The sequence below is a fragment of the Periplaneta americana genome, chromosome 1 (assembly GCF_040183065.1).
Source record: "Periplaneta americana isolate PAMFEO1 chromosome 1, P.americana_PAMFEO1_priV1, whole genome shotgun sequence".
NCBI lineage: Eukaryota > Metazoa > Arthropoda > Insecta > Blattodea > Blattidae > Periplaneta > Periplaneta americana.
In genome coordinates, this window is record NC_091117.1 from 22528219 (window position 1) to 22550827 (window position 22609).

Genomic DNA, 22609 nt, shown 5'->3' on the forward strand with positions numbered 1-22609 from the left:
TGTCCTTTTACTACACTCTCCGTGCTACCAGTCGAGTCTCAGTCCTCTGAGTCCATTCTCTATCCTCTCAGTTCACCCTATGTCCTCTCAGTCCACTCTCTGTCTTCTCAGTCCATTCCCTGTCCTGTCATTGGATCTTTATATATTCTAATTTTACGATAATTTGCAATTCTCTCGTACTCATACACGCTGCAAGGAATTACTTCTATACGGGAATCGAACCCGGGTAATAATGTGTTTGGTCAACAGTTCTTTGCCGCACGGGTTTCCTGAGCTCGAGGCATCGTATCAATGCGACTCTGGTGTTCTGTCTATAAACTACGTCCACGATTCGATACCTTTGACTTTTCAAGGTTGATAGCAGCCATTCTCTCATGTTGGCTGCCATGCATAATTTGAATGACGTAGTAGCCATGCGCTCGTCCGCCATGACACCTCGCAGCATATAGGGTGAGATAGCCAGGTTTGCTTTCTTTCTTTAAAGTAACGTTAGTGTTCGTGACTGTAAATATGTGTAGAATAAACCCAACTCTTGCTCTTAGACACTTATTCGCTCAGATTCTGTGTTTCTTTTATCACACCTGTTAATTTTTAATTGTCGCATGTGTAAACATTCATTCTGCCAGGACAGGTCTATGGAACTAAAGTTATTTCTTCTTCTTTAAAGTTCTGTTACAGGTAGTGTATATTTCGTTATTACAATTAAAAATGTATGTTTATTTGTCATAATTATAATCATTCGTTCTCGTGTCTCCGATTATGGGGGTGGAGTGTGAGATATTAGCTTCCAGTTTTCTCGTTCATTCCACATATTCTGGTTCATTACTCCCAATCATGATTTCCTTATTCTTTCCACATCCTATTTCACCTTATCTTTTCATCTTATCCTAAGTCTTCTGAGAAATCTCCGGCCACTAACTTTTAATGTCGATGTCTTCTTTGGTAATTTTTCATCACCTATTCTCATGATGTTCCCAAACCACCTACTTTTGTTACCTTCCAGTTTATCTTTCAATTTTTTGGCTACCAATACGTTAAGATTTACTTTTCGTTGTTGTTTTTTCACCACAATCTTATGTTTGTCTCAGGGTCCACCTGGTGTAGGCAAGACAGCTACAATTCTGTGCCTTGCTTGTATCCTCTTGGGACCAGCATTCAGCTCTGCAGTTCTGGAATTAAATGCTTCAAATGGCCGAGGCATTGATGTCGTGTGAAACAGAATCAAAATGTTCGTCCAGCAGGTCACTTAGCCACCAGGGAAACACAGAATTATCATCATGGATGAGGCAGACAGGTATGATTCTAGTAATCAATGTTTAATAGTCTCCAGTTAGTTTGTGTCGGAGCCTAAATATTATGCGTTTAATCTAGACGAAAATGTTAGATTTTTCCTTTCAGATGAAAAAATCTTATATTGAGAAATAAAGTTGGGCGTTATTTAGGATTCTTGACGTTTATAAAAATGCTTTGATGTTAAGGGCGAATCTTTCTAGTAGCATGCTTGCAGTATGTATCTGTTCTATTGACAGCATAGCAGAACTTAATTTTGGAAGATAATTCCATAATGTATAAATGGAGAGAGTTGTGTAACAATAGACCAACCAGAAGTTTTGTAAAAATGTGATTTTGGTGTAATCTGCAGTTATGTAACTTAGGTGCAACTATCTCAAATAAATTCCTGAACTCATTATCTCTTATTTTTCATTCTGAATATTGAGTTTTTGTCTTGCTCGCTTGCTTTTACTCTGTTTTCTATTCTGCGACACCAGACCAACACAGAGTTTATTATTGCAAAATTGACATAATATACTTACTTACTGGCTTTTAAGGAACTCTGAGGTTCATTGCCGTCCTCACATAAGCCCGCCATAGGTCCCTATCCTGAGCAAGATTAATCCATTCTCTATCATATCCCACCTCCCTCAAATCCATTCTAATATTATCTTCCCATCTACGTCTCGGCCTCCCTAAAGGTCTTTTTCCCTCCGGCCTCCCAACTAACACACTATATGCATTTCTGGATTCGCCCATACATGTTACATGTCCTGCCCATCTCAAACGTCTGGATTTAATGTTCCTAATTATGCCAGGTGAAGAATACAATGTGTGCAGTTCTGCGTTGTGTAACTTTCTCCATTCTCCTGTAACTTCAACTTAAATAAAGAAATTAATAAATAAATAAATTAATTAATTTTTATTAAACATATAAATAAGCATAGGTAGTAGGCTACATGAAAATTACTGTATTATTGGCTCTTAAATATTTATCACAGCAGACAGTAGACTGTACTTTTTAGTGTAAATACCTGCGTGAAAAGTTCACCCAACTCCTTTGCTGCGAACTTATCCATTACTTTCGCATTAAAGTTTGTTATGTCCCTAAGACAGTATAGTCAACGCACTAAGTCAGTCCTCAGAAATGGTACAAAATAACCTATTTGTAATTTCACATCCTCAAGTCTGTTTTTTTCACACACGTCATTAAATTTTCGATTCAGCTTACTCTGTACTAAATTTACTGACTGCGTAGATCTTCCATTATTTGAACTTGTCTTCTATAATTAACCTAGAGAAGTTTATATTTTACAGTTTCACGACAGAAACTTATAAAAAACTTACCATTATCAGACAATAATTATTCACAGACTCTGAGCTCTTACACAAATAACTAGTTGCTACTAAATCTGCATATTCCAAAGTCTTATGAGGGTAATACGAGGGAGATCCAGGAAATAACGACCGTTTTGTTGTAATAATTTAAAAAAAAAAAATTTATTTGAAAAAACAAAGTCTGTTACATAACTGAAGCTTCCTTTACTTCTTTACATAATCACCACCTACATTTAAACATTTGTCGTATCTGTTCACTAGCTTTAGAATTCCCGTGTTATACTTCTCTGCCGCCAGTTCATTAAGCCAGGTGTTCACTGTCTTCTTCAACTCTTCATCACTTCCAAAACGCGTACCAACCAGAAAGTCTTTCAGCTTAGTGAAAAGGTGAAAATCGCTAGGAGCAAGGTCTGGACTATAGGGCGGATGATCAAAGATTTTCCCAACCGAATTGATCCAGCAATTCTCGAGTTGAAGCAGCAGTGTGCGGGCGGGCGTTGTCGTGAAGAAGCACAACTCCTCTCGAAAGCATTCCTCGCCTCTTGTTTTGGATGGCTCGCCATAGTTTTCGTAAAGTCTCACAATAACGATTTGCATTGATCGTAGTGCCTTTTGGCATGAAATCCAGCAAAAGAACACCTTTGCGATCCCAAAAGACAGTAGCCATGACTTTTTGTGTTGAGAGAGTCTGAATTTTCTCGTTTTCTTGGGTGATGAGGGATGATGCCACTGACGTGATTGGCACTTGGTCTCTGGGGTGTTGTGAGACACCCAGGTCTCATCACCAGTCACAATTTGATCAAGAAAGGCGTCTCCATCTGTGTGATATCGCATCAAGAATGTCAATGCTGAGGCCATTCTCTGAGTTTTGTGTTGGTCACTCAGTTGCCGTGGAACCCATCGTGCACAGATTTTGTGGTAGCCAAGATGTTGCGACACAATTTCACCAAGCAAAGAACGAGAAATGTCAGGAAAGGCAATATGCAATTCGTCGAGTGATGTGCGCCTGTCTTGCAAGATTCTGTCGTTCACTTTAGTCTTCAGGTCTTCTGTGATGAGTGATGGGCGTCCGGGTCGAGTTTCATCGTGGACATTTGTTCGCCCATTGTTGAACATTTCGCACAATTTTCTCACATTTCTTTCATTCATTACAGTATCACCATACACTTCTTTCAATTGCCGGTAAATTTCTGCAGGTTTCAAATGTCGGGCATTCAAAAATCGAATCACACTCCTCACCTCACAGTCGGCGGGATTATCAATCACGTCGTTCATTTTGAAGTAACACAAAATGCACAATGGCGACTTGTTGCAACCAGTACTCACAACATTATGAGAACACATGTTAAGGAAGCCAGTTGACCTTCAAAGAAGGAAGGGGAGTCAGCTGCGCGGCGGGTATGCACGAACAGTCGTTATTTCCTGGATCCCCCTCGTAATATTGACACCTCCTTTCTGGATTGTGTTTTTAAGACGATGGTATATGTTTTGTTCTAAATTATTCTTTATTCAATAGATGGAATCATCCTGTTCAAGTAAGATTGTTGACTTGTTAGCTAACTGGTGTTTTGACCACATGTTGACAAGAGAACAAGAAGTTGTTAGTGAGAGCAATAGCAGCTCCTGGAAGACCATATTTTGTACACACCGTCCCTTTACACCACAAACCCCCTCACTAGCCTATGTCCCTATGCAGATGTTCACCATGCAAAGGTGTATAGTATATGGGAATAGAAATCAAAGTACAGCACTTACGTACAGTGTATGGAAATTTAAGCGAGCACATTATAGAACATAAGTTTCAATAAAGAAAATGTTGACAAATTAAATAATAAGATTTACTACAGGGTGTGCACATACGTCAATGTGAATACCCAGCTGCTGCCATTGCTTTGCTTCACACTGTATCTGAAATTCTTTACTTCCTCCCACCTTATACTTCCCCATATTCTTTCCTTGTCTTCATTAATCTCTAAAACCTTTGCTCGACTTGCTCCCTACATCACTTCACTATTTTCATTTGTTCCCTTTGCACATTATCTATAGCACTAAGTTTTTTTCTGACTTTCTCCCCTACTACACTTCATCCTTTGTTTTCAGTTTTCTTTGCTAGTTGTTCACCAGTTACACACCATTTTCTTAAATTGTAGATCGACTTTCCTTTATTTTTACACAATGCTTCCGACTTGTGAAGTGATATGAGTTTGTGGATGGAAGCAGTTGCGGTAGTGGAGGGAGCTGTCTCTGGTCGGTCAAGCAAAATATTGAGAACTGAACTGTGTATCATGGCTGAGAAAACACAATAGACACGACATAGGCTGGGGAGAACACGTTACTGACACAGCGGGAAAGGCATGAAGGGCGTTACACTTTGTGATGAGGGTACTAAGGAAAGGCTCTGATAAATCCAAAGAGATTGCATATAAATCACTAGTTCGTCCAGTAATGGAATATGGTGCTACATGTTGGGATCATTACATATTAGAACATATAAAGACACTGGAAAAGATTAAAAAACGGGCTCTCAAGTGTTGTCGTAATAATTCACCATTAAAATGGGACACACTCATGGACCAGAGAACGCGAATTCGATTATGCGCAATGTTCAAAACATACAGAGGTGAGCCTGCCTGGAGAGAAATAAAAAATAGGTTGCAACCGTCAAATTACTTTTCAAGGAACGACCACTCATATAAATTGAGGGAAAGAAGACAGAGGACAGACACTGGAAAGTTTTCTTTTCTCAATCGTACTATCAGGGACTGGAATGCTTTGCCTGCAGACTTACTAAAGGCTTTACCAATAACCAAAAATGTATTTAAAAATAGGCTTAAGGACTTTACTAATAGACGGTAGTAACTATTTAAAGGGTGTAATTGATCCAAGAATGTACATATCGATGTGGGTGTTCCTCAGAGCTCTGTTCTGGGCCCTGTATTGTTTCTTTTATATGTAAATGATTTACCCATGTATGTAAGAAATCATTTTATGTGTATGTATGCTGATGATACTTCTGTCATTGTAAAAGATGGAGAGGAACTGGATTTAGAGACAACCTGTTGTGACCTGTTAAAAGATCTCAAAACATGGTTTGATTGCAATCTGCTTCACTTAAATGTTAATAAGACCGGATATATTTACTTTCACAATTCTCAAAAGAGAAATTTGAAGGACATCAATATTTCTATTCAAGATCAATACTTATGTAAATGGGAAACTACTAAATTCTTGGGTGTTACATTTGATGATTGTTTGTCTTGGAGACCCCATTGCAAAAGTTTAATTTCTAAGCTCAATAGCATTTGTTATCAAATCAGAATTTTGAGGACGATAATAAATCACGACGTAATAATGTCTTATTATTTCGCACACGTCGAGTCAAGGCTTTCGTATGGTATTTGTTTTTGGGGATCTGGAACCATGTTGAATGATATATTTATTGCTCAAAAGCGTATTGTCAGATGCATAGCGGGTGTTGACAGTAGGACCTCTTGTAGGGAACATTTTTTACAATATAATATTCTTACTGTTTATGGTTTATACATTTTTAATGTTTTACTACTGATTTATAAAAATCTGTCTGATTTTCATCAAAATTGTGATTTCCATACCTACGACACTCGTAACAAAAATAGTTTAACTATTCCAGCTCACCACCTTACAAACACTAGTAGAACATATATGGTCTTTGGTATCAAAATATACAACAGTTTGCCTGATGACATCAAATATACAAAAAATTCTCTGAAATTTAGGAATTATATAAAAACGAAATTAATAAAATTTGTGTCCCTACAGTCTTGAGGATACACGCATGGGCCCTTGAAATGAATAATGTTTTTTATATTTGACTTATTTTACATTAAATTGTAATTGTATACATTTGACCATGTCTATGCATACATTATGCCATTGACAATAAAGTTTTATCTATCTATCTATCTATCTATCTATCTATCTATCTATCTATCTATCTATCTATCTATCTATCTATCTATCTATCTATCTATCTATCTATATCTGTCTGTCTGTCTGTCTGTCTGTCTGTCAAAAGTGTTCTATCAGTGAGGAAGTGTGTTGTGTCAGTGAAGTGGCTGTGCAAAGTATTTGAACAGTGAAATGGTTAGAAGTATTAGTGAAATCAGGTAGAATCAGTGCAGTGAGTGAGTTGACAGTGAAATAAGTGTAGTGCCGAAAGGTACTTGTGTAGGTATGAACCTGTCACACTCGTGGGTCTTAGTTCGAACTTAGGGTTAAGATACAAATTAGATTTACTTTAAATGTTATTTTAAGTGACCATGCTTCATTTAATTTAGGATGCCCCTTGTTATTATTATTATTATTATTATTATTATTATTATTATTAATTATTGTTTTTTATTAGTTGTGTTTATTATTAATTGTCATTACTGAATGTAATTACTTACCACTGCCACAGGGTATATACCCATTTGCAGTGTGAATAAATACACACATATCCCAAAGATGTTAATTTGTTATAGAGTCGAAATGTAATGTTTGTGGAAATACGGACTACTGCCATAAAGAAAATGGAAAAATACTGTTAACAAAATTGGCCTTGTGATCAGAAGTTACCGTTACATATTAAACATGATAAACAGTAAGCGATAGCAATAGACATGTTTAAGCCCATATCTCCTTAACCTGACTTTGCCGACTCCAAGTTCCCTATCTCTCCCTGCGTTTGTTTGTAAACCACAACGTTGGTGAATATATTGTGTGTAGATGTGTTCCTGGGGGCTGTAAAGTAGCTTGCTTATTTGATCTGTTTTTATTCTTTCGAAGGTTGGATGAGGAGGAGGTGATGGTATTGCGTGATTTTGCTGATTTGTAATCGCTGAGGATAACCACATTTTGGAAGACTTTCATGTGATGGAAGAATTGTTGCAGTGCAGATCACCTCCGTGTCACCATCAAAATGGGTTGCTGCTGATCCAACTGGTATGTACAAAGACAAAAGTTTACTTGATATTTCTGTACCAGCATTGGTGTTTGCTTTCATGCATATACAGGGTGGAAGTGAAATAACCTTGCAGATTGAAAGGGACGATAGGATACACTCAAATGAATGGAAAACCTATATTACGATTGTAATTAAGTTTGGAGTTTCAGCAGTTTGGCAATATCGCTGCTAACACATTGTTCTCACGATACAGATGCAAGAGGTTGAACTCTGTCTATTTCGGTAGGTGAGCTTCGCTCTTCATCAATGTTGCCACCAGTTCGAATTGTGCAGTGGCTTCAAATTAGAGGTCTTCAAAAGTAAATGTATACTCGTACACGAAATTCGTCCACGCTTTTGAAATATGCCAGAGGGATAATTATTTCTGTTAGATTTCCTATCGGTATGGACAAAAATGACGCAATAGTTAGGAATATGAGGTTGTTAAAATTTGGGAAAAACATTATGAAAAAAAAATAACTATGAACTTTCCAGCAATGTGATGATGTAGTTTGTTGTTACATACAGTATGAGCTATTTGCTCTGAAAATCTGCAAGACTATTTCACTTCCACTCTGTATGTACACTTAGCGGCAAAAAGAATGGGCCGACTCTTGGTCGATAGAAATGCTAAGTTCTATCGCGCGGTTCACTCTTGTAAATGTAACGCACTGCCAGGCATTGCTGTGGTCTCTCTTCATTCAAAGTCATCCGTCTATAATGTAGTTAACATTGCGAGCTGTGTGTGGCCCAGTGGTAAGATGTCTGACTTCCATACCAGAGGTTGTGGGTTCGCCTCCCGGTACGGTGAAATTATTATTAGTATATTTTTTTTTAGTTTTTAATTAATTTAAATGTGAAGTGGCATTTGTTCATAAACTTCGTTATGCTTGCCTTGTAAAAATATTATTGCCCATCACCTGAGGCTTATTAATAGGCGAGACCTGGCCTGTATAAACAAAAATACTTGTTTCACATACTAACAAATCGGACGCACATCAAACATCTATACTAATAATAAATCTGTAGCCGAAATTTTTCTGGTAATTTTCGATTTCCCAAAAATAATTGGTCTTTACATATATAATTAACCGCCCTGAAACCGAAAATCGCCTTTTTGAAATTTTTGTTTGTATGTCTGTCTGTCTGGATGTTTGTTACCTTTTCATGCGATAATGGCTGAACCGATTTATATGAAAATTGGAATATAAATTAAGTTCGTTGTAACTTAGAATTTAGGCTATATGGCATTCAAAATATTTTATTTAAAAGGGGGGGTCTTAAGAGGGCTTGAATTAAATAAATCGAAATATCTCCCTTATTATTAATTTTCATGAAAAATATTACATAACAAAAGTTTCTTTAAAAATAATTTCCGATAAGTTTTATTCCATGCAAAATTTTTATAGGACTGATATTTAATGAGATAAATGAGTTTCAAAATTACAATAACAACGCCATCTAAGGTGGTGTAATGAAATAAAAAACAAATGACTTCGTCTATAAGGGGCCTCGAACAACTATCGAAAGCTATGAAACATATGGTAGCCTACAGAGAATGTTTCTGTGTTTGTATGAAGTAATATCGGAAGCTAAATTAACCGATTTGTATAATTAATTATTAATTCACCATTGGAAAGTGTAGTTTCTCTAGATGGACATAATGCTATAATGTTATTACAGTAACTTGTGAGTGAATTGAGGACAGGTAAAATTAAAATAGCTTCTTATGCACAGAAAACTTGATAGGTATTCGTTTCCTGTATATCCTAAAATAATTTTTATGATCAAATGAGTGGTCTCTGGATCAAAATTATCGCATTTTAATTTTTTTAATACAATTTAAATTAAGTAGCATAATAAAAGATTTATCCTTCTATCAAAACGAATGTTCCTGGATCAAATGTTCTATTTTAATTATGTACTTATGACTTTATAATTATTTCTAACTAGTGCAGCAGAGCGCACGGGTACGGCTAGTAAATAAATAATTAAATAAAAACAAACAATTTGTTAATGTATTAACAAAAACGGCCTGTGGTGGGGACTAGTATCTCGTCCAGAAACCACCTGCGTCAACAACTGCCCTCATTCTGTGCGGAATGGAGTCCACAAGATTACGGAAAAGGTCTATATTCATGGCCACCTCCTCCCACGCATCTAGAACTCTGTCCCACAATGCGTCAGCTGTCCGAATGGATGGTTGTTCTGTCCAATTAGAGCGTAGAATCCGTTTGACTGCAGCCCACAAAATTACAATCAGATTCATATCCAGTGATTTTGGAGGCCAGTCGACCAGGTCGACATCAGGCCTCCACATAAACCATCTTTGAATCCGGTTGGTGGTGTGTACCGGGTGATTATTCTGTTGGAAGAAAAATGTTCCTTTTGGATATCGCTCTCGGGTGGAAAGGATCATTACATTTGCCAAAATCTGTTCGTAGACTTCTGCTGTAAACCGACCGTGGATGCGTTCCAGAAGTCCTACCCCATCGTACGACATCCATCCCCAACACGCGACGCTCATGCGAGCCGACCTGTTAAGTTGTCCCACAAGGGTTCATCGTATCGGTGGCCATCTATATGATAAAATTAAAAATAAAGTTGAGATTAATCTACCTTCAAAAAATAAATAAAATGAAAATATTCTTAATCCCAATTATAAGGAATGTTGAAACTTCACTGTCAGCAGTTCCATGAATACTAGATATTCATGTATCATGATGAAATTATGAAAGGTGATTGACTCCATTTCAGTGAATGTACAGATGTCTGCTTAGGAGGCAGTTATGAAAGTAATCTGCTGATATAGTGAAATGCCAGTATAACTAACTTGAGGGGGTAGTGTAATTATTGTCATTTATAGTGAAACTTTGTTAAACCGAAGATTAATCAAATTTGCCTGAAATTGTGTCCCATATTATGGAATAACATATACCGGTACTGTACCTGGGTTAGATTATATTGTATATGCATATTATATTGTAACTTGAATAAGAATCAGTACCATCGGCCTAATGATAATTATGCATATTTGACAATATTTTTCATTCATCATGGACTTGTTAGGACCAAAAATTTGGGTTGTGAATCGATACATGAAATATGAGCTTTGAGATTGATACAGTAATATGTATTATTTTAACAGTTTGACTTACCCTATGTAGTAAAGAATAAACCATTTATATACAGCACTGTCCACTCCATTGGCGGCACTTATCTTCTTTCTTTGAGGTGCATTGGCGTCAGATTCAATACTTTCCTCAATTTTTACTCTGTCTTTGAGAAATGTTGAAAGTGTCGATGCACTTATGCCATATTTTCTTGCGACTTGGCTTTCCTTCTCATCTCTGTCTACTTCTTGAATGATTTTTCTCTTTTCGTCATTGCAAAAACTGTTTACTTGTCTTTTTTCTGCCATACCTGTTGTTTACTTCTTCCCTCAACAACATTTAGAAAAAAAGGTGCCATCCAAAGTTCGATTTTTATTAAAACGTTGCATTTAAATATAAATTTGAAACCACAACAATTGCATCCACGGAAATGTATTGAAAAAAAAGTAATTGAAACCAAGGGTGGCCAATGCCTACCGATAATTAATTTCTTTTATTTTCTTTCGAATTTAAGTAATTTTGAACTGCTTATTAGGCCTAATTTCGTTAAAATAACATTTTTTTTGTAGCGGATGAATTATTATTATTATTATTATTATTATTATTATTATTATTATTATTATTACTTACTGGCTTTTAAGGAACCCGGAGGTTCATTGCCGCCCTCACATAAGCCCGCCATCAGTCCCTATCCTGAGCAAGATCATTCCATTCTCTATCATCATATCCCACCTCCCTCAAATCCATTTTAATATTATCTTCCCATCTATGTCTCAGCCTCCCTAAAGGTCTTTTTCCCTCCGGCCTCCCAACTAACACTCTATATGCATTTCTGGATTCGCCCATACGTGCTACATGTCTTGTCCATCTCAAACGTCCGGATTTAATGTTCCTAATTATGTCAGGTGAAGAATACAATGCGTGCAGTTCTGTGTTGTGTAACTTTCTCCATTCTGTAACTTCATCACTCTTAGCCCCAAATATTTTCCTAAGCACCTTATTCTCAAACACCCTTAACCTATGTTCCTCTCTCAAAGTGAGACTCCAAGTTTCACAACCATAAAGAACAACCGGTAATATAACTGTTTTATAAATTCTAACTTTCAGATTTTTTGACAGCAGACTGGATGGATGATGATAAAAGCTTCTCAACCGAATAATAACAGGCATTTCCCATATTTATTCTGTGTTTAATTTCCTTCCGAGTATCATTTATATTTGTTACTGTTGCTCCAAGATATTTCAACTTCTCCACCTCTTCAAAAGATAAATTTCCAATTTTTATATTTCCATTTCGTACAATATTCCCGTCACGAGTCATAATCATATACTTTGGCTTTTCGGGATTTACTTCCAAACCTATCTCTTTACTTGCTTCCAGTAAAATTTCCGTGTTTTCCCTAATCGTTTGTGGATTTTCTCCTAACATATTCACGTCATCCGCATAGATAAGCAGCTGATGTAACCCGTTCCAATTCCAAGCCCTCTCTGTTATCCTGAACTTTCCTAATGGCATATTCTAGAGCAAAGTTAAAAAGTAAAGGTGATAGTGCATCTCCTTGCTTTAGCCCACAGTGAATTGGAAACGCATCTGACAGAAATTATTATTATTATTATTATTATTATTATTATTATTATTATTATGTTAAACTGAATATTTCGTTACTTATGTGTTCTTTAAACTGAACATGTAAATTGAACATGTGAACTGAGCATGTAAATTAATAGCAAAATAATGGCTGGCACTAAAAAATTATTTAGTTCTTCTTAAAAATTCGTAATTGCGGCACTTCACTGTATTGATGACTGAAGGCATGGAAGTGACAATACTGTTTTGTTCTTCTCTGTGTGAAGTGTTTCTACTTTGTATTATCCAGTACTGTAACTTTTTGTTTTATTTCACCCTCTTGTCTTTCACTTTTCCCAGTTTTTGTCCTGGTATTTTTCTCTTTGGCCATTGTTCATCTTTTCTTCATTTTGTAATGTTCGATTTTCTAGTTACGAATATTTTTCCTTTGGCATTCCTCATCTGCTTTGCAAGTTGTTACAAGTTAGCATTCACATGAGCGTGATGGGAAAGTGGACACAAAAGTTTACGGGTCATCAACTCAAATTCTGCTTCACCACCAAATCACAACGTCACTGTCTCGACCATATCACACTGGGAAAGTCGAAGGCAAGTCGAGTTGCTTCAAGGACGTGACTCCTGTAAATTATCCCCGTGTGAATTGGTCTTATGTTTCAAATCAACAATGCAACAAAGACATCATGAAATACATAAACAAGACAAACAGATATTGTGGATAGTGTACGTGTATGGTTTGTTTAAATTAATACCTGATTAATTTAGGTATCGAATTTGAGATTAATTTCACTTTCACACTCCACATTTTAACAGATTACTAATTGTGCTTACAAATCACTTCGATTTGTAATTCGAAATTATTCCAGCAACCACCTGTTTTTAGGTTAGGCCTACACCTGGTTAGAAGCAAGTGTAATATGGTATTATAATTATTTGGAATCCTTGTTGCAAAAATAACGTTCATTCTATCGGGTTGATAGAGAATAAATTCGTTGGGTTTCTATATTATAAGAAATTCAAAATGCCATGTCCATTCCAGTTCCCAACTAGATGAATTTTTGGTTTCAATACGCTCAATGATAGAAGAACGACTTACTCGATATTTGTCAGAAAAATAATACTGATTCCGTTAAAATACTGAAACGAATTCAATTTTATATTCCTCCAAATTTGGTATTTAATATCTCTAGATCGAGACAAATATTGAAACATTTTGCTTGTCTTGGCCCTGCAATTTATTATCGGTGTCGATGTATTAAATGTCCGATTTTTTAATCATAATAAGCAACATCTCTTTCATGTTTTCATTTCTTTTATTTCTGTTGCTAATGAGTTGCATAATATATTAGTACCTATTTTATAACTACTGTCCATGTGAATAATTATAAATTAAATTTATGTGAAGGTGCTTTGATGGGCATCTAAATATATAGGCTCTATTTTTAGAAGTGTATGAGATTTACGAACTTGCGTGGAATATATGGCATGAGAAAACTTCGGTAATAATAATAATAATAATAATCATCATCATCATCATCATCCTTCACGAATTAGGCCTCTGTAGACCTGTTTCGGCCCCATCTAGCAGTCTTCTTAAAGGTCTTCCTGGTCGACGATGTCCTCTAGGTTTATACTGCATCATAATTCTTGGGATTCTTGAATTTTCCATTCTTCTTACATGATCTAGCCAATTGAATATGTATCTGCTGATTTTTTCTTCTACTGACTACTTCTAATTGTTCTAAAATTTCTTCATTCCTTTTTCGGTCTAAAAGAGTATATCCTGTTGTCGTCCTGAAAAATTTCATTTCCGTTGCTTTGATTCTGTTCATGTCTTTTTTCTTTAATTTCCAAATCTCGCTTCCGTATAAAAGGGAGGGTAATGCTAGTGTATTATATATTTTTATTCTTGTAGTTTTTTGTACTAATTTAGCTTTTAATGTATTGTTTATTATTCCTAGAATTTGTGTGTATTTGGTAATTTTCTTGTTCACATCTTTTTCATTTAGATAAGATATTTCACAACCCAGATAATTGAAATTTTGTACTTGTTCGAGGCATTGGTTATTGTGTATTATCTTACTTCTGACTGGGTCTTGCCCTAAAAATGCCATTATTAATGTAGAAGTGGTTCGCAAAAAAAAAAAAAAAAAAAAAAACTTAAAACCATGTACCTTCAAATTGAGCATGGGTTTTTTTACATGCAGAACATGGTTTCAAGTTTAGTGTCTCTGTGTGATCACAAATATGGCGTCAAGTTTAGAGGCTTCAAGTACTTGACTTCTGTAAACTATCCCTGTGTGAATCAGGCTTTCGAGATATTGCTTCTGTTTGCAGGCTGATTCCTTGGGCAGATGGTAGTATGTCGCTGGATTGCCTGGCAGTGTCGCAGATTGGTGTGAACATATTTGCAGCGCTGCCCTGGTGGCATGATACAGCAAGACACGTAAAGAATTGCAATGTGAGGAGAAGACAAGGTTGAAAGAGTGAGTGGTTTAGTTAAAGTGTTCAATACATTTCATAAAATAAACTTGCACTATTTAATTGCACTGTAAATACGTGTGTATTTATATAGTGTGTATAATATTACTGTTTGTAGTACCACAGTCTACTATATACAGTCACGAAGCTTGAGTTTTGAGGGTGCTAGAAACAATAGACTGTGACGGTACTATTTTGCATTGCGTGTGTTGTGCCCATTTCTGACACCAACTTTTTGTTATACTATATTAATTCTGACACCAATACAGTGGCGGCTCATGCCACTCTTGAATGGGTGTTCACAAAAAATATGAGTAATGAACACACTGATATATTCTCGTATAGCTGAATCACACGTCAGAGATAAACGAGTTCTAATATTCATGCACCAAATCTACGCATATGAAACCAAAATTAAAACCATTAAACAAGAGTAGAGTAAAATTAATTCATAGGACTCATCTTCACTGCTGTTGTATATGGTGTTGAAGATCTGGATTTATTTGTAGAGAAATTCCATGCGCCTGGTTTTGAGAGATGCAAACTTATCAATAACTTTATTATTGAAGTCTCTAATCTTAACAAGTTTTTTTTTTTTTTTTTTTTTTCTTTTCCACTGCCAACATAGCCAATGTACTTAATTGGTCTTCTGTCATGGTGTTACGGAGGAATGTTTTATCCTCTTTTAATTTAACACACTCATAATTTCACACACGTCCGTTTCCAAACTTGAAATGTTATATACCGTTTCAACTCTCAATACGCACCAATGCAGCTTGTATTTTCCTTACGTTGCTGAACAAAAGACAACAGAATCACCCCCCGCGCATAATGGTATTTTGAAAATAAAAAGTAAAGAGAGAAAATGAGGAAAGAGGGAGAAAGGAACAAGATGCCAGACCCAAGAGAGATGGAGCATCTCTCTTTCTCTGTCACTAGCACGTTAAGACTTGTGCGAGCCAGAGCTATTGTAACCATTGTAACAAACCAGAAAATATTCTCGCCTCAGGCTATTTCACCCTGCTAGAGAAAAATTGTGCGAACTACTGTCAACCTCAACCTGTCCAATGGAGATTTAAAGACACACGACACACACGAACGGGACATTATCTCGAGATGAAAAATGTAGGAACGTCATTGTGCATTGGAAAGTAATAGATGTACCGGTAATAATATTAATACAGTAATACGTATGATTATTGTTGGTTTTTAAGGTGTTCACGTGCTCCTGTGCTCATATAGAGAAACCGCCGCTGCACCAATATTTATTATACCATTTCTGACACCATAATTTATTGTTAATCTCTGTCATATCTGACACCAGTAATTTGTCGTGGCGCTTGCCGTGACAAGGGCGGATGGCTTATCTTCGAGATAATCGCGAGTTATAATCTCTATCAAAATAACACAAACTAATCAAACACTGCGTTATACTTTATAAACTGTTCTTTCTTGTGGATAGGAGGGATTCCTACTTAGAATGTGATCTCAGGTTTTCGGAATAATCACAAGTGTAGAAATTCACTATTACTAAGTTTATTAATAAAAATATCAATTTGCTTCAAATAAAATATTGAGTACTGAACGATTTGGAAAGTATGACAATTTCTGTTAATTCTGAAGTACCAAGATAACTAGTTAAATGAAAAGTTTAAAGAATGATCTGATGATTTTACTTACAATAAATAGTAGGGCAAACCCTAACTTACTGGACGTAGGGAGCGCTACTCCATGACGCTGTATTGACCAATAACTAATGACCCTGTTTTCGACGTTTCATGTCCTTTTATAAATTCTCGAACCGCGTCCTTTGTGACGTAACAGAGTGACGCTATTTTACCCGCGAATCTTCTGAAAAAACGGTATTGCACTCACGACACACCACGCTTCTGATTCTTAACCATTCTTTCAAAATCGGCATTTCCGGTCGTTACTTAAAACAATATGGATTCAAGGAACTTTCACGACTGGATCTGTTTTTGACTTGACCAATGGAAATTCAGACTTTCGGAATCATCGCCAATTAAAATGTCTCGTCATAAGTCAGCTGTTGCTAAGTTGAGTTCGCGATAAAATGCAAGATGCAAACGTACGCATTTCTGCATGTTCAAGGACTGGACTGTGACTTTGATGACGTTAACTAAACTGTGCTCTGTAATCTGTCGAAACAGGAAGCGAGCTCTTTCGCATGTATAGCATGTATGCATGTATTAATGATACGATTTAGTTACTTTAAAATAAAGTGACTATTACACTCTTACTACGTCATACTACTTTTGACCAATAAAACGGTACGAAAGGACGTATTTCAACCAATCATGGCTGCTTATCGCACAATTTTATCGTGTCCCTAGCATTTGTTTAATTTTATCGCGTCCCTAGCATTTGTTTCTTTGTTTGCCAACATTTGAAACTGCGCTGGTCTGGACGTCAAAAAAAAAAATATATATATAAAATTACAAACCACTCCAGTCGATGCACAGCAGTTTCAAATATGACTCGCATTGGCATTCAAGAACAAGAATTAATAAAAATCACTAATCATACCTATGCATCTTCTGAAATCCTATTTACAAATAAATGAAGAGCACCATTCGGAAATCCTGAATAGGTTGAATACACCATGTAGGCCTAAATCAACGAGTTCCACTTCTATTATGCACACGTCCAATATAACATCAATTGAACCACCAACCACATTCAAATTTGAAAATTGTACATTCAATAATTGTTCCTTTTAAAATTATTCATTCGGAAATCCTGAATAAGTTGAATACACCATGTAGGCCTAAATCAACGAGTTCCACTTCTATTACGCACACGTCCAATATAACATCAATTGAACCACCAACCACATTGAAATTTGAAAACTGTACATTCAATAATTATTCCTTTTAAAATTATTCATGTTTATTTTTTATGTCATCGTCGTTAATTAAAACTTTTCTAACACTTGTGTATATTATTTAGGTTATGTTATAGCTTCTGCTATATGATATTATGGATAGTCACATATCAGAGATTGTTTAATACTGAGATTTATTGAAAATCATCTGTCAAGTGACGTTGATTACTGGGATCCGGATGATTGAAGTGGAATGCAAATCTTTTAATAAAAACAAAACTGAATCAACGAAGCCTTCTTTACTAGTAACCGTCTACAGAGTTCAATGAAGATTCCATAGTTGGCACAAATGCCATCTAGCGTAATGGTGCAATAATACATTTGAAGACAGGTTTATTTTCGTAAGTCAATTAATATTTTATTGTACTGGAGTACTTCATTACTTATAATCTTTATACACTTTCTACTAATCGTGTAATAGTCAATTAAATCCCACTCGTTTTGATTTTCTCTAGATAAATCAAAACCTCTAGTGAGATTACTGATGAAAATATATTGCTTATCACAATCCCTGGGCACAACACCTGTAATGAGGCAATATTAGCGATCCTAGTGGTGAGCAACTACCTAATGTTTGCATATTTACTACGTATTGAGCTTCGCGACTGTATATATTAGACTGTGGTGGTACTGTGAGCATGTGTGCTTTTTTCGACACCATGGAGTTGGTGAGAGGAAACAAAACAAGGGCATATGTTGCTCGTTACATTGCACAGACATTTATGTACATGACTAGGAATAATATTGCAATGAACTAAAAGTGACCAAAATGCAATATATGCATTCTACAGAGATATTATGATGTGATGTGAGAAAATGTTGGGTGACTCATGCTAGTGTGGTTTCCTGTGAGTGTCTAACTATTTCACTGGCACTTGTACAGTTGTCAAAAGAAAAAGTGGCCGCTCTCCAGAAACAAAGTTCCCTTCGGGTATCTTCGCTACAATTCGGAGACAGGCGATGTTACATGTTGTTGTACCATGTTGCCTGATATCTACAGTTATAATTCAAGTATTCTTTGTGTTACTTAATAGCGTAATGGTAGCGTTCCGGCCTGTTATCCGTGAGGTCCTATGTTCGAATATAACCTAGTGCTTTTTATGTTCTTTTGTGTTTTCTTTTTAAGACAGAGGTACAAAATACACATAATTGTTCCTTTCGCTTTTATGATTATTTCAGTAATTAACATCAGATTCATGAATGTATTATGCCAAGACTTTATCATTATTTATTATGACATTATGGCTTCAACTGAAAAGAAAAAAAGATTTTATTCTCAACAAAAATCTGTTTTGTGACATATACAAAACAAACTTACTGGCGTCTGCCTTAGAACATTAAAAAAATTAATCGTTAAAAAAATAAAAGAAAAAGCCAAGATTCAATATATTTACAGTAGTCTATCTTCCCCACATCTCGATCACATCTTCCAGTCGAGTGAGCATTGACTCGACTAGTCATTTCAAATAGCGACAGTTCTTAGCCACGACATTCCAGGCATCCTGGACATACATACATAAGTGTTCTGCCAGGGCAGGTCAGCATTCTCCAATTTTCCTATTTTCTGCCTTCATTTTAGTCTCCGCATATGATTAATTTATCTGAATGTCGTCTATTATTTGATATCTTCTTCTGCCCTGAACTCTTCTTCCACTCACCATTCCTTCCAATGCATCCCTCAGTAGGCAGTTTCTTCTCAATCAGTGATCCAACCAATTCCTTTTTCTCTTTCTAATCAGTTTCACCATCATTCTTTCTTCATCCACTTTTTCCAACACAACTTCATTTCTTATTCTGTCTGTTCACTTCACACGCTACATTTTTCTCCACATCCACATTTCAAATGCTTCTATTCTTTTCTCTTCATTTCATCGTAATGTCCACGTTTTTTCCCCATACAGTGCCACATTCCACACAAAACATTTCACTGGTCTCTTCCTTAGTTCTTTTTCCAGAGATCCGCAGAAGTTGCTCCTTTTTCTTTTAAAAGCTTCCTTTGTCCATCTTTGCAGTTTTTCTTTTTTCTTGCGTTAACTTTCCATTGCTTTCCGCACACCACTGTCTCTTTCGAATCTTAATAGATCCCAGGGGCCCAAGCGTGGTGGTGAGAGAGTGGATTTGACTAATTGGGCCCTCAGGACTTCACCGAAATTCATCGCAAGGGTTAAATATTAGTTCTATCAGGATTTTTGATCTGATCAGATACCGGGAAATCCCAATTAGCCTTTGCCCCCCACATCCTGGGCGAACTTCTACAAATCATCAGAAAATCTTTTTCCGCAAATGTTTTTTTACTTGTGCCCTCGTAGTTCAGTCGGAAGAACGTCTCAGTTTCAATTCCTCGTCACTCCTTTTCATGTTATTGTGTTTGAAAATAGTATAATGTAATAATATAAAAAGAAAAAAACTAACACCAGTATTATGCAACTGTATTGTTCCAAACTTAATATTAAATTTATGTTATTTATGTCGCTAAAGAACAATAACAGAATATAAATGATAACTTGAATATTATTTATATTGCTAACAATGATAACAGAATATAAATAATTTCAATATTATTTATACAGGATCACTAAAGAACGATAATAATATAAATGATAAATAGCGGTTTGTTTAATTAATATAAGATATTATATAATATATAATTAAATATTTAAATAAAATAACCTATTTTACAAAGAAAATGGCTATTTATATTACAATGATTCTTATATAAAATCAGAGTATTTATATCACTAAATAACGATAACAGAATATAAATGATAAATTGAATATCATTTATATCGCTAAACAATGATAACAGATTACAAATGATGACCAGCCTCATGGTCTAGTGGTCAGAGCTTCTGGCTATAGTTCATGAGGTCCCGGATTCGATTCCCGGTTAGAGCACAGGAATTTTTCCTTAAAGGGGATTATTCCTGTGTTCGTCCATGGTCTGGAATTTAGGTTAAGTTTAGATTTAAGACCTCTCCTGGCACTACATTATCATAATCATCCTATCACATCATTGGGGTAATGTAACTCCGCCTTCCAGGCGCCCCAACCTCAGAAGTGGGTTACAAGTAAGCCATGGCCAGGAGAGAAGACCAGAAATGTCGAAAACACAACCTGGTGGCATTGGATAAAAAAAAAAAATATTTATATCATAAAAGAATGATAGCAGTATATAAATACCTTAAATATTATTTATATCGATAAAGAACGATAACAGAATATAAATGTTAACTTGAATATTATTTGTAATGCTAAAGAATGAGAACAGAATACAAAATATTATTTGAATATTATATCACTAAAGAACGATTAAAAAAATGAAATGAAAACTTGAACAAGGCCTGAACTCACACTCTTCGAATCATTAAGCGAGCACTCTACCGCTGGTCTATGAGACTCAGGTATAGAATAATTCCATTGTTCCGGAACTGCTCCTACAAGGACATGCATTGTGTAACATCTCTGTGACCCGAAGTGGACTTAGAAAATTTTCGTTGTTCACGAGTGGGGCCACTTTTTTTTTTTTTTTTTTTTTTTTTTAGACAACTGTACTAAGAATAAACGTTCAATGATTTGGACTTCGCATGTTCACAGTTGTTGCTGCAAATGGCCCCATAGACATACCTGACATCTGATCAACAACAGTCTGAAGTTGTAATCTTTCACCAATCTCATCAAATTTTTCTTGTGTAAGAATACTACGTTTTTGTTTAAGTTTGGATTGTTCACGAGCATGTTTCTTTCAGTGAGTTTTGTAATTGTTTGGAAAGGAGACACAGTTGTGTTTGGAGTTTAGGTCTAGTTTCCTTGGTGGGCATTATTAAATCACTACACTTTAGGGATGATGGCTTTTGCAACTCGACTTATGACTAGAGTGAATGCCATATGGTGACTGAGGATCTACTCTATCTCTACATGTGCATTGCAGACCACCAGTAACGTGGCATTTTCTGTCTTCATGTCATCATAATATCTCTGTATAATATTTTTTTTATTGACAAAGACAGTTGATAGGTAATATGAAGGAAAGAATGATGATTTAAATTAATTATCTAATAAAATGTTTACTTCAAGTATTGTATGCACAATTACAGAGTTCAATTTATGATATCCTGTTATGGTACAATAGTTCATATTGTGATGAAACATTTTAATTACAAAAGAATATTACCAAGCTCACTGCAAAGAAAATTAGTAATGACTGACACAAGTCTTTATATATTGTATTTACTTTTAATTGTAAGGAAAGGCAAAGATAAATTTTTAATAAGTAATACCCTTTATAGTCGTTATACCAGGAAAAATGAAAATATAAGAATTAAAGTGTATCATTTTAGTATGTGTAAAAAGAATTGGTATTTTATGTCGGTTAAATTTTGTAACACTTTACCTCTTAATGAAATGTTTGCCTAATAATTGTTTAAGAGTAAACTTAGTCTATTTTAACAAAGGAATCTTTCTATAATGTTGGTTATTTTAATATAGATGTTTGACTATGCCTGTATACTTTGTGTTTTATGGCAATAAAGGAATATCAATATAAAAAAAAAAAGAAAAAAAAAACAAAAAAAAAAGAAAACAAAAATACAACAAAGAAAAAAAAACAAATACAAACAAAAAAACCAATGTTGTAAATGGGGCTTGGACAAGACTCGGAACCCACCATGGCTGACAACCCAACCCTGAGAGTGTAAAACAGAGGACCCAGAGTTCCCTAAATTACACCATGTTACGCTAAATTACCCCAAATTTGCCTAAATTGCTCCAAGTTCCCTAAAATTACACTAAGTTTCCCTAAATTACACCAAGATAGCCCAAGTTCCCCAAATTATCCAAAGCTTCCCTAAATTACACCAAGTTACCCCTATTTCCCTAAATTAACCCATGTTTCCCTAAATTCACACTATTTCCATAAATTATACCAAATTATATCAAGTTCCCTAATCCAATTT

At 35.5% G+C, this 22609-nt stretch overlaps 1 protein-coding gene and 1 long non-coding RNA gene across 4 annotated transcripts in view; one reads left to right on the forward strand and one right to left on the reverse strand.

The window, feature by feature from the left end:
- LOC138715350 (zinc metalloproteinase nas-5-like) overlaps nucleotides 1-22609 on the reverse strand; it is a 201066-nt gene that overhangs the window by 36077 nt on the left and 142380 nt on the right. The gene's annotated exons all lie outside the window — the stretch shown is intronic.
- On the forward strand, nucleotides 262-22472 carry LOC138715412 (uncharacterized). Of its 3 annotated transcripts, none has more exons than XR_011336353.1 (5): nucleotides 262-463; nucleotides 1089-1294; nucleotides 7417-7572; nucleotides 14609-14757; nucleotides 21252-22472. It is a non-coding gene; the product is annotated as an uncharacterized lncRNA (long non-coding RNA). The 3 variants fall into 3 exon arrangements; XR_011336341.1 differs by having other exon boundaries at nucleotides 263-450; XR_011336312.1 differs by lacking the exon at nucleotides 262-463 and adding an exon at nucleotides 470-678.